This window comes from Sus scrofa, chromosome 14 (genome assembly GCF_000003025.6).
Source record: "Sus scrofa isolate TJ Tabasco breed Duroc chromosome 14, Sscrofa11.1, whole genome shotgun sequence".
In the NCBI taxonomy this organism is placed as follows: Eukaryota; Metazoa; Chordata; class Mammalia; order Artiodactyla; family Suidae; genus Sus; species Sus scrofa.
In genome coordinates, this window is record NC_010456.5 from 127,716,283 (window position 1) to 127,729,862 (window position 13,580).

Here is a 13,580-nt window from a genome sequence, read left to right on the forward strand (position 1 = left end):
GTGGAGTCAAGTGCTGTAATTTTCGAAAGGAAGGAATGAGAAATTTACATCACACTAAGTGGGATCTAACCAATTCAGCACAGTAACAGATTTCTTTACACACGCCAATTCCATCGGACTGGTCTTGGCTACCTGCAGTCAGTGGATTAGAAGCCTGCAATTGATTGGCAGGGTCTGCCGGGGTATAGGATATGGATTCTGTAGACACCTGCTCTGTTTTTTGCTGCATCTGGGCTTTTAGGGCATTAGAGGCTGGAAAGTTCACGCCGACTTAGTTTGGAGAAAAACTCCTATTCCCCCATCAGAGCTGCTGATCCAGAAATCCCAGGGCACATCATTAACTTGTTCCCAACCTCTCTCCCCTATCCCATTTCCCTGCTTCACGGGAGGGTTTCCTCCCCTTTAGGGGCCTCTGCTTGGGCCGGGGGAGGAAGCTGGATACTCTAGCTGAGGATTCTTCTCTTCTCTTAGTGTGGAGCAGAGGTCCTCAAATATTCCCCTTCTTGGGAAGCAGGGGTGCTGTCCTAGGGCCAGGCTTTTCTTTCTTGCTCTCTGTAATGGACAGAGAGAAAAAAAAACAAGAGAAGGGAAGAGAAGAGAGAGAAGAGAAGAGAGTTCTGGATCAATTAGGACGTTTTACTCTGAGCTGATTCTTCTCTCTCTGGTCAACAGCATCCTGCCTGATGGAAGGGAAAGGGCTGTGATGAGGACGCCTGGGGCTGAAAGCCAGCTCAGACTCGATGAACAGGGGCCCTTGGCACCTTCTCTGGGCCCATTGTCCCCACTCCTGAAACAAGGGGTCAGTACTTTTCGGCCTTTTCTTGCCCAGACTTTCTGGAGTTCGATGACAATGTCAGAAATAAGAACAAAGTCCAGTAGCTCTTATTTCCTTCTCATTATGGCTTCTCACACAGGGCAGGAAAACTTGCACCCAGGTGGTCCAGACATATTTGATCTTCATTTGCTTCACTCTTACAGGCTAATGATTTAACTGGCCCCCAGTCCACTTTTAGTGACCATGAAACATGCGTTCAAATGTCAACTGCAGCTTATGCCTTATTACTTTTTTTTTTCTTACTTTTTTTCTTTTTTTTGGGGGGGTGGCACATTCATTTGCTTTTCTGACGTGATGGTTTCCCTCGGTAAAGTGGGGATGTCTGCTTCCTGGCCTGTTGAGATCTTCATATACGATAAGGGGTTTGCAAATCATAAAGAATCGTGTAGGAGACAGGAACGAGCTGTTATTAAACTCTCACTCAAAACTGGCCTAAGGATAGGCCAGAAATTCCTTCAGGCCTGTTTGTACTGTGCCTTGCACGTAGTGGACACGTGGCAAATATTTGTTGAATGATTGGAATCCCAAGGGCCATTTGATCCGTGGTGGAGCTCGACAGAGAGCTTGAGCTGTGCTACTTTATGTCCCAGCTGCAGGTCTCTGATGGGGTGGCCGCTGGAAGGGCGGGTTGTGGGCCAGGACCAGGGCTGTCTGTACCTGTTTGGTGCCAAGGGCACTGACTCGCTTGGGATGGAGTATCTGTCAGCCAAGGTAGGAAGAGAGATTTCTAACCACCAGTGGGGAGGGGGTGGGGCTTGTGTTTTTCCGCTCACATTGTAGCTGTTTTTCCTCTTTCCTTTTGGGAATAAATTACTGTGGCTTTATAGCCCTTACAGGAGATTCTGGAAACTTCAACTGGATGCATCCCAAAAACTGAATTATTTTTCGAGTTTCCAACTCCCTCGGATCCTCATTTGGAAGGAAGATGGGGTCAGCCTCCCTGCCTTTGACAGATGCCCGATCACCCTCTGAGCGGGGTCGCCTCTCCTTGATCTTGGAAATCTTCTTCCTCCCCCCCCGAAGTACTCCAAGAACACGGCTGGGCCCCCTAGACACTCAGCCATTCCCTGAGGGTGAAGAGGCAGCTTTAGAAGCCATGTCACCTCCTTGACCAAGGGGATCAGGACGAGCTGGGGGAGGGGTGGTCAGGAGGAGGAGGCATTGCTGCCCAGTCCCAGTGCCCCGTCCTATTTTCCTTTTCCTAAGAAATAAACGTCCACATCCAGCGAGTGATGTTACAGGGGTGTAGATGGATCCGGCTTAATCAACATAGACAATGCTCTATTGTCAATTAAACTAAGCAACTCCCCCACCCCCTCTACCGCCCCGGCCCCCCATCCTGGAAAAATGCTCTGTGCAGCCAAACATCTGCAGCCCAGGATATGCAACCTCCCTCTGTTTTGTTTTGCAGACAAAATGGTGGAAAAGCTGAAATTTATGTCTTTGGAATCCGAGGCATTAACCGTTGTAAATCAGCCTTTGGTGCCCAAAGGTAACAATTACCGCTCTCATTAATAGATTTCCCCAGCCTCGCTCATAAAACAACTCTGGCGATGTCTCCGGGGACAGGGTGGGGGAAGTGTGCCCGGGGATCATTAACAGTCAAGTACCCTGGGCCTAGAGGAGGCCGCATCCCTGTCCCCAGGGCCCGCCTGGCGGACGTGAGAGCGAGTAGAGGCTCGGGGCCAGCCAGGGAGCTGCCGGCAGGAGGCGGGCCTGCAGGGGCCAAGCAGGGAGCCGGAGTCCCGGTCTGTGCAGCCCCTCCCACGCTGGGGTTCAGAAACTCGGGTGCCGATGAAGAAACGACTGGCGTGGGGGATGGGGGCATGAGGGCGGGAGGGGAGGAGGAAGGCAGGCTATGCCTTTCTCTCATGACAGCTGACTTTCTCCTCTTGGGAACACTAGGGCTAGAAGGGATCGTGGGGCCGTGGGGTCTTCTCCTTCAGTAACTGCCTGGGGACAGTGGGGGCCCCGGGGACTTGGCTAACTCAGCCAGACCCATGGAGAAAAACGTAGAGGCCTGCCCGCAGGGTTGAATGGGGACTCTTTCCATCTCTCTTGGTTGGAATGTAAACTGGATTTGTACCCAAGCAATGCTTTCTTCTGCTCCGTAGGTGGAAGCAGGTGACAATGCTGAGGCCACACCTGTGGCAGCTGGGAATGGAAGATGCAGAGCTAGGCTCTGCTGGAAGGACGGGCTATTCCCCTCTGGGCACCCCTTTGTACCTGGGGGGTGGGGGGGAGGGCATGGGGCATGGGGCAAAAAACCGGTAGATAGTTCTTTTTCCTACTTGGCGATCGCCACCCGAGTTTTATGATATTTTTCTTTTCAGGTGGAATTCTGGCCTTTCAGCTTCTGGGATCCTGGTTTGTAGAAAGAATCCATGCAGGATTTGGATTCAGTGGGGCTGGTGGAATAGTCTTAACTGCATCGGTAGCTAAAGAACAAGCGGGGAGGCCTTGGGAAGGTCTCAGAACTTCTTCCCTGTTTGTCTGCCAAGGGCTCCATAGTTTCTGCCTGAGACAGTGCTGGGAGGGTGCGTCCCGCTGAGCCCCTGGCGCAGAGCAGGGGTTCACAGCGTACTTTTTGAGTGAATGAATGTAAAAGAAAAGGTATCTATTGCTGTAGCACAAGAGCGGGGCATCCACCCTCCTGGATCCGTTGAATTCTTTCCCTGCGATTTCCTCAGCTGTAAGAAACCAAAGGCTTCAGCAAAGCTCAGCTCAGAGAAGCTGCTGTGATGCCCGGAGGGTGCACAGAACGGCACCCAGCAGGCAATTAGCTTCCCACACTTGTTTCCAGCTCCTAGCAGCTTCACCAGACTGACTGTCAGAGTGTTACCCCTTGCTTTTTTTGTTTGCTTTTGTGGTGGTAAAGTATGCGTAATATAAAACTTACCATCTTGTCCACTTTTAAGTGTCCAGTTCAGTGAAATTAAGTACACTTGCATGACTGCGCAACCACCGCCACCCTCTATCTCCGCATCTCTCGCATCCTTCCTGTAACCAGGAAATAATAACCCTTCCTCTCCCTTCACCCAGCCCTTGGTTACCTCTCATGTTTCCTGTGTCTACGATTTGACTGTTCTGGGTAACTTCCGATATGTGGCATCATAAAATACTTTTCCTTTTGGGCTTGTCTTATTTCACTTGGGACAATGACTTTAGGGTTCATCTGTGCGTGGCATGTGTCAGAGTCTCATTTGTTTTTCTTTTCTTTTTTTTTTCTTGTTTTTTTTTTTTCTTTTTAGGGCTGCATGCACGGCATATGGAGGTTCCCAGGATAGGGGGCCAATTGGAGCTGCAGCTGCCAGCCTACACCACAGCCACAGCAATGCCAGATCCGAGCTGCACCTGCGACCTACACCACAGCTCACGGCAACCCACTAAGATTCTTAACCCACTAAGTGAGACCAGGGATCGAACCCGCATCCTCACCGGTACTATGTCGGGTTCTTAACCCACTGAGCCACAACGGGAACTCCTCACTTGTTTTTAAGGCTGAACCATATGCCATTGTTTGTATGTACCACACTCTGTTTATCCATTCATCTGTCCATAGTCATTTGTGTTATTTCCACTTTTTGGCTGTTGTGAATAATAGCGCCGTGAACGTGAATGTATCGTATCTGTTTGAGTCCCTGATTTCAATTCTTCTGGGTCTAAACCTAGGAGTAGAATGACTGGATTTATAGTGATTCTATGTTTAATTTTTTGAGAAATCACCATACCAACCCTTTCTTAGACCTTCCTGTGGAAAGGCAGTGCTTCAGGGGTGGTATCTGATGAGACCAGCCACCCCATGCTGGGCTTTCCTAAATTAAGGCTAGAGGTTGGGGGTGGACAGTGAAGACCCCGGAGTGGGCACAGGGGACCCTCTGGCAGTTCAGCACTGCCCTCCACCAGCTGGGCTCAGTTTTACACTAAGTCCTGGAAAGAGGAAGTGTTAGCTCTGTTCATCACGGCTGGACAGAGATTGTTTTGGTTCTTATGATGAAACAACAATTAAATTCCCACTCCATGTACCTATATACAAACTCCAAATTTGGTTCAGAAAGGGGACTTGAGACGTTTTAAGGCGTTATGATTAAACACATGGGCTCTGGTGTCCGTTCAAATTTTGGTTTACAGCAACGACTTACTGTATAGCACAGGGAACTCTATTCAACATCTTATAAAAACTTATAAGGGAAAAGAATCTGAAAAAGAATACGTATATAACTGAATCACTTGGCTGCACAGCAGCCATGAACACAACGTTGTAAATCAACTCTGCTTCAATAAAATAAAACAAAAACTCAAATTTTGGTATAGTCCCTGACTAGTTAGGGACCCTGGACAAATCACTGAACCCATGAGCCTCAGTGTTCCTAGGTATAAAATGGGGTTCACAAGTTGTTGTGATCTCAGAGGGACACTGGATGTGAAAAGCTGTGCCCAGTCTTGGGCTTCAGGAAGCTCTGTCCAAAGTCTGGGATTTTGTTCTCAGAGGCCGGTGACCACGCTGTGAGGAGGGGTTAGAAAATGTCCCCAACCGGCAGTTTGGCCGAGGCTGTGGCTCTGGACGTGGAGGAGGCTTGAGCCCTGGGTTTCACACCTTCTCTGCCTGGCTTCCCGGGCGCTGCTGGTGGGGAAGGGCTCGCAGTGGGGGCGGTTTATTATCTCTGGTCTCCGGTGCTTCACGGGTCATGTGACATGGCTAATCCTTAATTACACCTAATGTGAAAGGTTAGTCCACCTCTGTGATGTTTCCCAGCTTGAAGGTGCCTATGGAAAATGAGTTCATTCGTAAAACAAAGGGTCAGGTTACAGCCCCAGCGGAGATGGGATGGGAGGGGGCTGCTGGGAAACATCCCCAAGCTTGCCTCCGGACTCATCCGTTACCCCGAACAGGGTGTCAAATGAAGGAGTCCCTTCCCAAAAGATAGTGATCGTGCCCAGAGGAAGGGTGAGGTCAAAGGGCTTCAGCAGCATGGGACAATCACTCAGCTGGACAGAGGTCAGCGTGGGGAAGATGAGGCCCAGGAAATTTCATGGTAATGGTTCGGCTTCCCTGTTCCTCCACCCCCACTGCCGCTGTGCTCTGTATGGTCAACGGAGACATCGCCAAGGTGCCAAGACGTGCTGGGGGCCCCCGCCTCCACCCCGGGCAGTGCCGCAGTGGGCCCAGAAGTCATCATAGCCAAGTGCCTGCTCTCCGGGGCAGCTTTGCCAGGGCCACGTTCTGCTCCCTCTCAAGATAAGTTCCCATCCGCCCAACAGTTATGAAGTCATCAGTATTTACTAGGCACTCACTGTGCCAGGTATTATTCTAGGGTGTGGGGATGGATTGCAGTGACCAAACAGACAAAATAAGAATGGCTACCCTCCCAGAGCTTCCATGCCAGGGGTAGAGGGCACAGAAAATGAACCAAACTGATTAGTAAAAAGATAGCATTATCTGACAGTGATAAATGCTATGGAGAGAAAGAAAGTAGGAGAGAGAGAAGAAATACTGGCCTAGGTATATTTTGATAGGGTGGTCAGAGAAGACCTCATTGAATGTTGAGAATGGAGCAAAAACAGAAGGAGATGAGGCAGTAAGCCATGCAGAGTTCTGAGAGAACAGATACCCTAGGCAGGGTGAATAGCACGTGCAAAGGCCCTGAGACAGTAGGAAGCTGATGTGTTTGAAGAGTAGCAAGGGGGCTGTATGGCTGGCTGGATGGAGAGAGCCAGGGGAAAAGGAAGAGAAGATGAGGTCAGGGAAAGTGAAGGCCACGCATTGGTCTCTGTGCCTCTAGCCCTGTGCTCAGGGTTTCCTGGCCGTGACCATGGATGTGACATGTCTGCTGTAGATATGTTTTTTTGGGGGGGCCATGCCTGTGGCATGTGGAAGTTCCCGGGCTAGGGGTCCAATCGGAGCTGCAATTTCCAGGCTATGCCACGGCCACAGCAATGCCAGATCTGAGCTGCATCTGCGACCTACACCACAGCTCATGGCACTGCCGGAGCCTTAACCCACTGAGCAAGACCAGGGATCGGACCTGCATCCTCATGGTTACTAATTGAGTTCCTAACCTGCTGAGCCGCAATGGGAGCTCCCTGCTGTGGTGTTTTGGAGTAGGGATCAGCAAACTATAACTGTTGGGTCAAATCCATCCAGCTGCCTGTTTTTGTAAATAAAGACCGATGGGAACAAAGCTGCATCCACTCATTTACATCTTGTCTATGGCGGCTTTCAAACTACAAGGTCGGAATTGTGGTGGCAGCGAATGGATGAATTGAAAGCCTGAGATATTTACTACGTGGTCCAAGTTTTAGGGCATGGGCTTTGGCGTTAGGCCACGTTGGTTCAAATCTCTGATCATTTATTATCTGAATGACTCTGGGCAAGTTACTTAACTTCTCTGAGCTTTAGCTTCCCATCCATAAAATGCTGATAATGTCTATCTTATAGGATTTCTTGAGATTAGATTAAACAACTAGTATGAAATGCACACAACTGCTAAGTCCAAATATATTGGAGGCAGCCGTGGGTACCCGGTCTTGGGCTTACAGAGACAAAACACTAGAAAAAGCCCTCATTGGACTGAATCTCAGTTTCCCTATCTCTTAAGTGGGGATAATTATTTATGCAACTAAAATGAGATAAGGCTCAGGGTTTGTAGGAAGCACATATTAAATGCAAGTGGCTGCTTTTATTTTCATTGGCGTTACCCTCCATCATCTCCTATGTGCGGGGCCATTTGCAGAGTCTCTAGGATCTGGGAGAAAAATCCAACATCTGTCTGTATAGCCATGTATCACCACCCTGCCACCATATTCTGGTACCAACACCGGCCAGCTGGGGGTGCCTTGAAGGGAGCGAGTGCTGTAAGGTCTCCCTTTCCCACCATTTGGCATCTGGCCTAAACCCACCACTACCTGAAAGAGTGCCAACCTGTTCTGCACGTTCGAGTTTGCAAATAATCCCTTATTTACCTTCAGAGTACCCACAAAGCTGATGCATGTCGTGGGTTTTAATTATGCAGCCATAAGTACTGTTGGGGAAGGTCTATCTTTGCAAAGCCCAATTAGTGTATTTATTTATTAGGATCTTTATCATCAGGTAAGAGTAATAAGAGGGTTATTACAGGATTCTGCCCACTGAGCCCAGTTTGCACATTTGCTGATGGGTGGGGGAATGGGTGGGGTGGAGGGCAAACGGCAAGAGTTTGGGGTGGGATTGTGCTCCGTGCTTGGGAAACATTGATTTTGTTGGAGACTTTGTCATGCGCTTGGCTGTGATGACAAAATCCACTTGAGTTACACTGCATTAAAAAAAAAAGTGGCGAGAGTCCAGTGGTTGAAATGCAGACGCCCACATGTATTTATATTTGCAATGAATGCCGGGGCCATGTGTGCGGTGATACAGAGAATGAGAAAGTTGTGGAACTGAAAATAACATATGTCTGTCTCAAGTGCCAGAGGAAATTGTAGCACTGGCGAGAAGGGGAAGGGTCCAGATTTAGAGACGGGGAAGAAATATGCTCCCTGTGCAACCGTGGTGTTTATACACAAGCCCTCATTTCTTCTCACACATAATGAACAGCCACGATACTGACAGGAAAACAAATGCAAAACGGGCCGAGTTGATTGCTTCTTCGAGAGCTGGTTGGCCTAATCGAGTTCTGGATGGAAAACAAAGTTCTGGTAGATTGAACTTTGACCCCTACCCCCACCCCCTCAGTGTGGTTTTCTGAGTTCCTGGAATCTTGTTTCTGAGAATGACGCCGTGGATGCGGCGGAAACCAGTCAAGGTGGAGATGCTAAGACAGGGATTCCGCCTTCCCTGGAAAAGCTCCTTGACTTAAAAAATGACTAAAATAAAAATCTCCAAACCAGTTACTTTCCATCTCTCAAGAGTCAGAGGTGGGTCTAGGGTTTTTCTGGACTCAGGGACCTCGGAGATCACATTTCTCTTCTGGGTGGGATGCTATTTTTAAGGCTCGGGCACCAGCCTTCGACTAGTAATTCCATGTGTCTCTATGTATAAATAGATGGGACTAAATTAAAGAAGAAATACTAGGTTGAATTCACATCTTTTTTTTTTTTTTCAGTCTGCATGAGAACAAGTAACTGGTTTGATTTCATTTTCCACATTTGCTTGGCCCTTTGGACGTTATCAGACGCAGCCCAAGACTCAGAGCCTGTCTGGTCTTTGCAAACCAAACTCGGTAGAGAGGATGGGCCTCTGACACCTCTTGATTATTTTGTGTTTCTTCCCTCTTAGAGCATCCCTGACAGCCCAGCCCAGACCTCTGATCTGCTGGAAACCTCCCACCATGGCCCTTGGCTTAAGACTAGACCCTCAAGAGTCTAACCTACATGTTGGCCAAGCCACTTGTGTCTAAATTCCCCTGCCTCAGTGTTTTCATCTGCAGAATGGACGCAATATCTTCACCACCTGATAGAACCAGGGGAGGATGGGAGAGGTTGGAGAAGTACCCACGTTGGGGCTCGGGGTAGCTGCCAAAGTGAAAGAGACCCTGATAGTCCCTCGGCTATCGCTTCCTGCTTCTTCTTCACCTGGCTGCCTGGCTGGTAAAGTGTGACCCCCCCAACTCCCCGCCCAGTTTTCATGCCCGAATCTCCCTTCTGTTCAGAAGTGAGTTCAATTTGTCAGGCATGCTGGCCCTGAGGACTTGAGGCTGAGCAACCGCTGCCCGAGTACTTCCCTCAGGCTGGTGTTGATTTGCTCTGTTACACATCACGACAGCTGCAAGACAGGCATAACTGGTCCCATTGCATGGATTGGGAGGCTGATGAGCAGCAGCTCCTTTTGCACTGATTGAAACTTCACTGTTAACACTCCCACTGGCTTCAAAAATATGTTACAACCAACCAAGGAAAACCCACGCAGCTGTCTGCAGAGAAGGGTGGGGCAGGCAGGTGGAGAGCAGGGCATTCCAACTGGAATCTTGCAAGGAAAACACTAGATCCTTCTGCACCCTGTCTAGTGGGTCTAATAGTATCTCCTCAACCTCCCCCCCAAAAAAAAGTTTCTACCCAGATGTCAGAATATGGTTTTATTTGGAAATACAGTCTTTGAAGACATAATTAGTGAAGGACCTTGAGACGGAACCAATCCTGGCTTTAGAATAAGCCCTAATCCAATGACTAGTGTCCTTGCAGGAAGAGGAGAGGGCACAGGTGCAGCGGGAAGAAGGCAGAAACTGGAGCCAGAGAATGCTGGAGATCATCAGAAGCTGGGAGCGGCAGGAAGAGTCCTTCTGGGAGCCTTGGAGGGAGCGTGAGCCTGCTGACACCTGGATGGTGGACTTTTGGCTTCCAGAACTCTGCAAGAATCAATTGCTTTTGTTTTAAGCCACTGAGACTGGGCAATGGGTTAGGGCAGTCTTAGCAAACTAACACATCCTGGGGTCCTTCTGGTGAGCGGTTGACATTTGGTCACCGGAAATAAAGGCAGGCAGGAGCTAGTACTGAACGCTCTGCAAAGGGAGACATTACATCTCTTTGGTGAAGCCAAACAAAAGGCAAAAAGTCCTTTGTTCTTTCCCGGGAGCCTGCCTTAGAAGTAGGAGCTGGGAGTCTGCAGAGAAGTCCCACAACATGAGGTGTGGAGTCGGAAAGATGTAAAGATGATATGATTTATTGCTTTGTGGAGCAATATTTGCAGCCATGGATCTTGCTTCCAAGCTCAAACTATTGCCAAAATAACAGGCAGGCCAAGGGAATTCGAACATACAATATCTCAGGTGACAGGCGAGGGAGTGTGGCTGACGTTTCTGTAGGGAGTGGGGGAGGTAAGTGGTGTGAAGACTTGACTGGGTGACATCGGCAGTAATTGAGTGACATTGGGGTATGGGGAGAATATTGCAGTAGGGACTCAGACAGGAGAGCAAGTGGGGGCCTCTAACCCCAACAGGTGAGTGGGAAGTGGGCTAATTAGCAAGACTGTGGTAACTGAGAGGCCCGGGAAGAGTCAACCAAAATGTGAGGCCAATATTTTGAAGAGGACAAATGATATGACAGATGAGAGAGGACCAGCCAAGAGCAAATTACAGCAGTTCAGCTGGGAGATGACTAAAGCAAAAATCTAAATCTTGGCAACAGCCAGGGTTAAGTATCTCGCCATCCATATGTGAGTGCATGCACGTGTGTATTGGGTTTTTAAAGAGAGATTAAAATATAACAATTATGAGACTTTATTAATGCCTCCGGAGGAGTTAGAAATGAGAGTTTATATCCAACAGGACACACGAGTTTCTAACCTGGGGCTGAGGGTCTTGCTGGGATGCTTAAGCTCAGGAAGTTGGCAATCTGTCATTGGGGGGGAGGAAGATAGATCTGCAAGGGCGGAGGGAGGGTTAATCCAGGACAGGGTGGGAGAAGGTTTCTCTGGAGTGAAGGGCTTCATGGCTGGGTCTCTGCCCGCTAAGGAAAGACCACAGGCTTGAGTTCATCCCTCTGTTGGAGTCCAGAGAGCTGGTCTTCCTCTCAGGCTCCCAACCTGTGCCCAAACCACAGAGGTCAATAATTATTCAAGTTGATGAAAATGAAAACGTGATTGACCATGAGATAACAGCATCCACCTATCAAAGGAGACCATACAGAGCAGAGGCTCTGAGCCTGCACTTTGGAGCTTGATGCCCAAGTTCAAATCCTGCGTCTAGCTCTACAAGGTCTACCTGTATGAGACTGCAGAGCTGTGGATGTCGCCGAGGTCACAAGATGAGCACATTGTATGCAATGATCACATGACGGAAACTCATCTATAGAAGAAGTGGGTTCTAGAACCACTAGATTGTATTAGCTGACATCATTCCATTTACTCAGCACTACTGCTCCAGGTGAGGGAGGCAGCGGGGGTGGGGTGGTGTTCTTCCCTGATTCACACATGAGGAAACTGAAGCTTGGAGAACTTGAGTACCGTTTGCCAGAGATTCCTCGCCTGGTGAGTGGCATCAGTGCCCACCCTCATCCCTCTCATCATGGGTCACTGTGTCACATCATCCTAAAGGCACCAGGGAAGGTGGGCAGACCCACTCAGGCCTGATGCTTTTGGGCACCTCCACTTCCTTGTACCTAATTACCCCCGGGATGTAAATGAGATGGACCTTGTTGGCAGCTGCTCTGGGGCACAGGGGCAGGGTCACCCGCAGCAACGTTCCTCCTTAAGAAAAGACCATCTACACTGCACTTTCTGCAATGCTTCCTGAGGTCACAGGCATGGTCTGTCCCTAGGAAATGGGCGCATGGGGGTGGGGCAAGGCCATTGGTCCTCAGCCCTGGCACACATGTTCAAGGTACCAGGGCTGCTTTCAGAGTGTCCCATGCCTGCACTCCACCTGAGCTTAGCTACAGCTCTCTCTGTCCAGGTGGGTCAGATGTGCAGCCAGAGAACTACGGCCAGGTCACACTTCTCCTTCCGGGTCACGGCCCTGCTGGCAATGTTTCCCGTTTCAAAACCTCTCACCTTAGAGTGGATACCACGTAGCTGGTGGAAGCCTCCAAATCTCTGTTTTGTGGGTTGTCACCTGTCATGTGAGGGCCATGAGGTCTGCCAGGGTGGGTGTGGGAAGTACCTTGTGAGACTGATGTGCAGATCACTCCCATCAAACAAGCAGGGAGGCCTGCTGCCCAGGTACCTCGGAGGCAGTCCCCACTGTCCCTGTGGCTGGCACTTGGGGGGAATGTGGTCAGGGTCCTAAGGACCTCCAACCTCTGCTTCCTAAATAGTACAGGTGGGGGTGGGGGAGAGAGGGCTTGGGGGTGTGGGGTTGGCATATGCACAGTGAGGTATATGGAAGGATTGGCCAACGGGGACCCGCTGTGTAGCACAGAGAACTCTGCTCAATATTCTGTGATCATCTATATGGGAAAAGAATCTCAAAGAGAATGGAGGTGTGTATATGTGTAACTGAATCACTTTGTGGCACAGCAGAAATGACCACGACTTTCTTTGTAAATCAACTCTACTTCAATAAAACTTGAAAAAAATAGTACCTTTTATAATCATGAAAACTTTCCCTTATTTACTGTAATAATAGCTGAGCGACTGTCAAGCAGCAGGATGAAAGTGCCAACTCTGAGCTTTTGTAGATATTCTTATTCTAATAGAAAACCTAGAAGTGAGGCACCTGAGAGGAGTCACAGGCTAGGAGGAGGCAGAGCTGGGCCCCGGCCCTGTGTCTCTGCCCTGCCCTCTGCCTCCTCCCTGCTGGAGGGGGAGCTGCTTGGTTTCCACAGCACAGGTGATCCTTGACATTGACACCGACGTTCTGGATGATCTTGGACAAGTCCTTTTCCTTAGACCCTCTGTTCTTTTGTTGTTGTTGCTGTGAAATTCTGAGAGGGTCACACTCTATAAGGATTCCATCAGAGCTGATATTTTAAAGACAATACGGTTTTGAAGGTCACAGGAAACCAGGAATGGGAAAAATGTTCTTAAAACAAAAATGGGTTATGCTTATGGTTTTCCATAACATTAGTTTGGGCTGTTTTGGGAGCAGAGCCACCTTTACATTATCACCACTGTATACACTACATACAAGTGACACATACAGTTGACCAACAAAGGATTTTTAAGCCAATTGTTAATTTTTTTTTAAATTATTTTTTAGGGCCGCACCCATGGCATATGGAGGTTCCCAGGCTAGGGGTCGAATTGGAGCCACAGCTGCCAGCCTACACCACAGTCACAGCAACACCAGATCCGAGCCGCGTCTGTGACCTACACCACAGCCCACGACAATGGCAA

At 49.2% G+C, this 13,580-nt stretch overlaps 1 long non-coding RNA gene across 2 annotated transcripts; it reads left to right on the forward strand.

Annotated features, from left to right (window-relative positions):
• Nucleotides 1,388-4,093, forward strand: LOC110256664. Of its 2 annotated transcripts, XR_002338521.1 has the most exons (4): nucleotides 1,388-1,546; nucleotides 1,663-1,765; nucleotides 2,247-2,327; nucleotides 3,169-4,093. It is a non-coding gene; the product is annotated as an uncharacterized LOC110256664 (long non-coding RNA). The 2 variants fall into 2 exon arrangements; XR_002338522.1 differs by lacking the exon at nucleotides 1,663-1,765.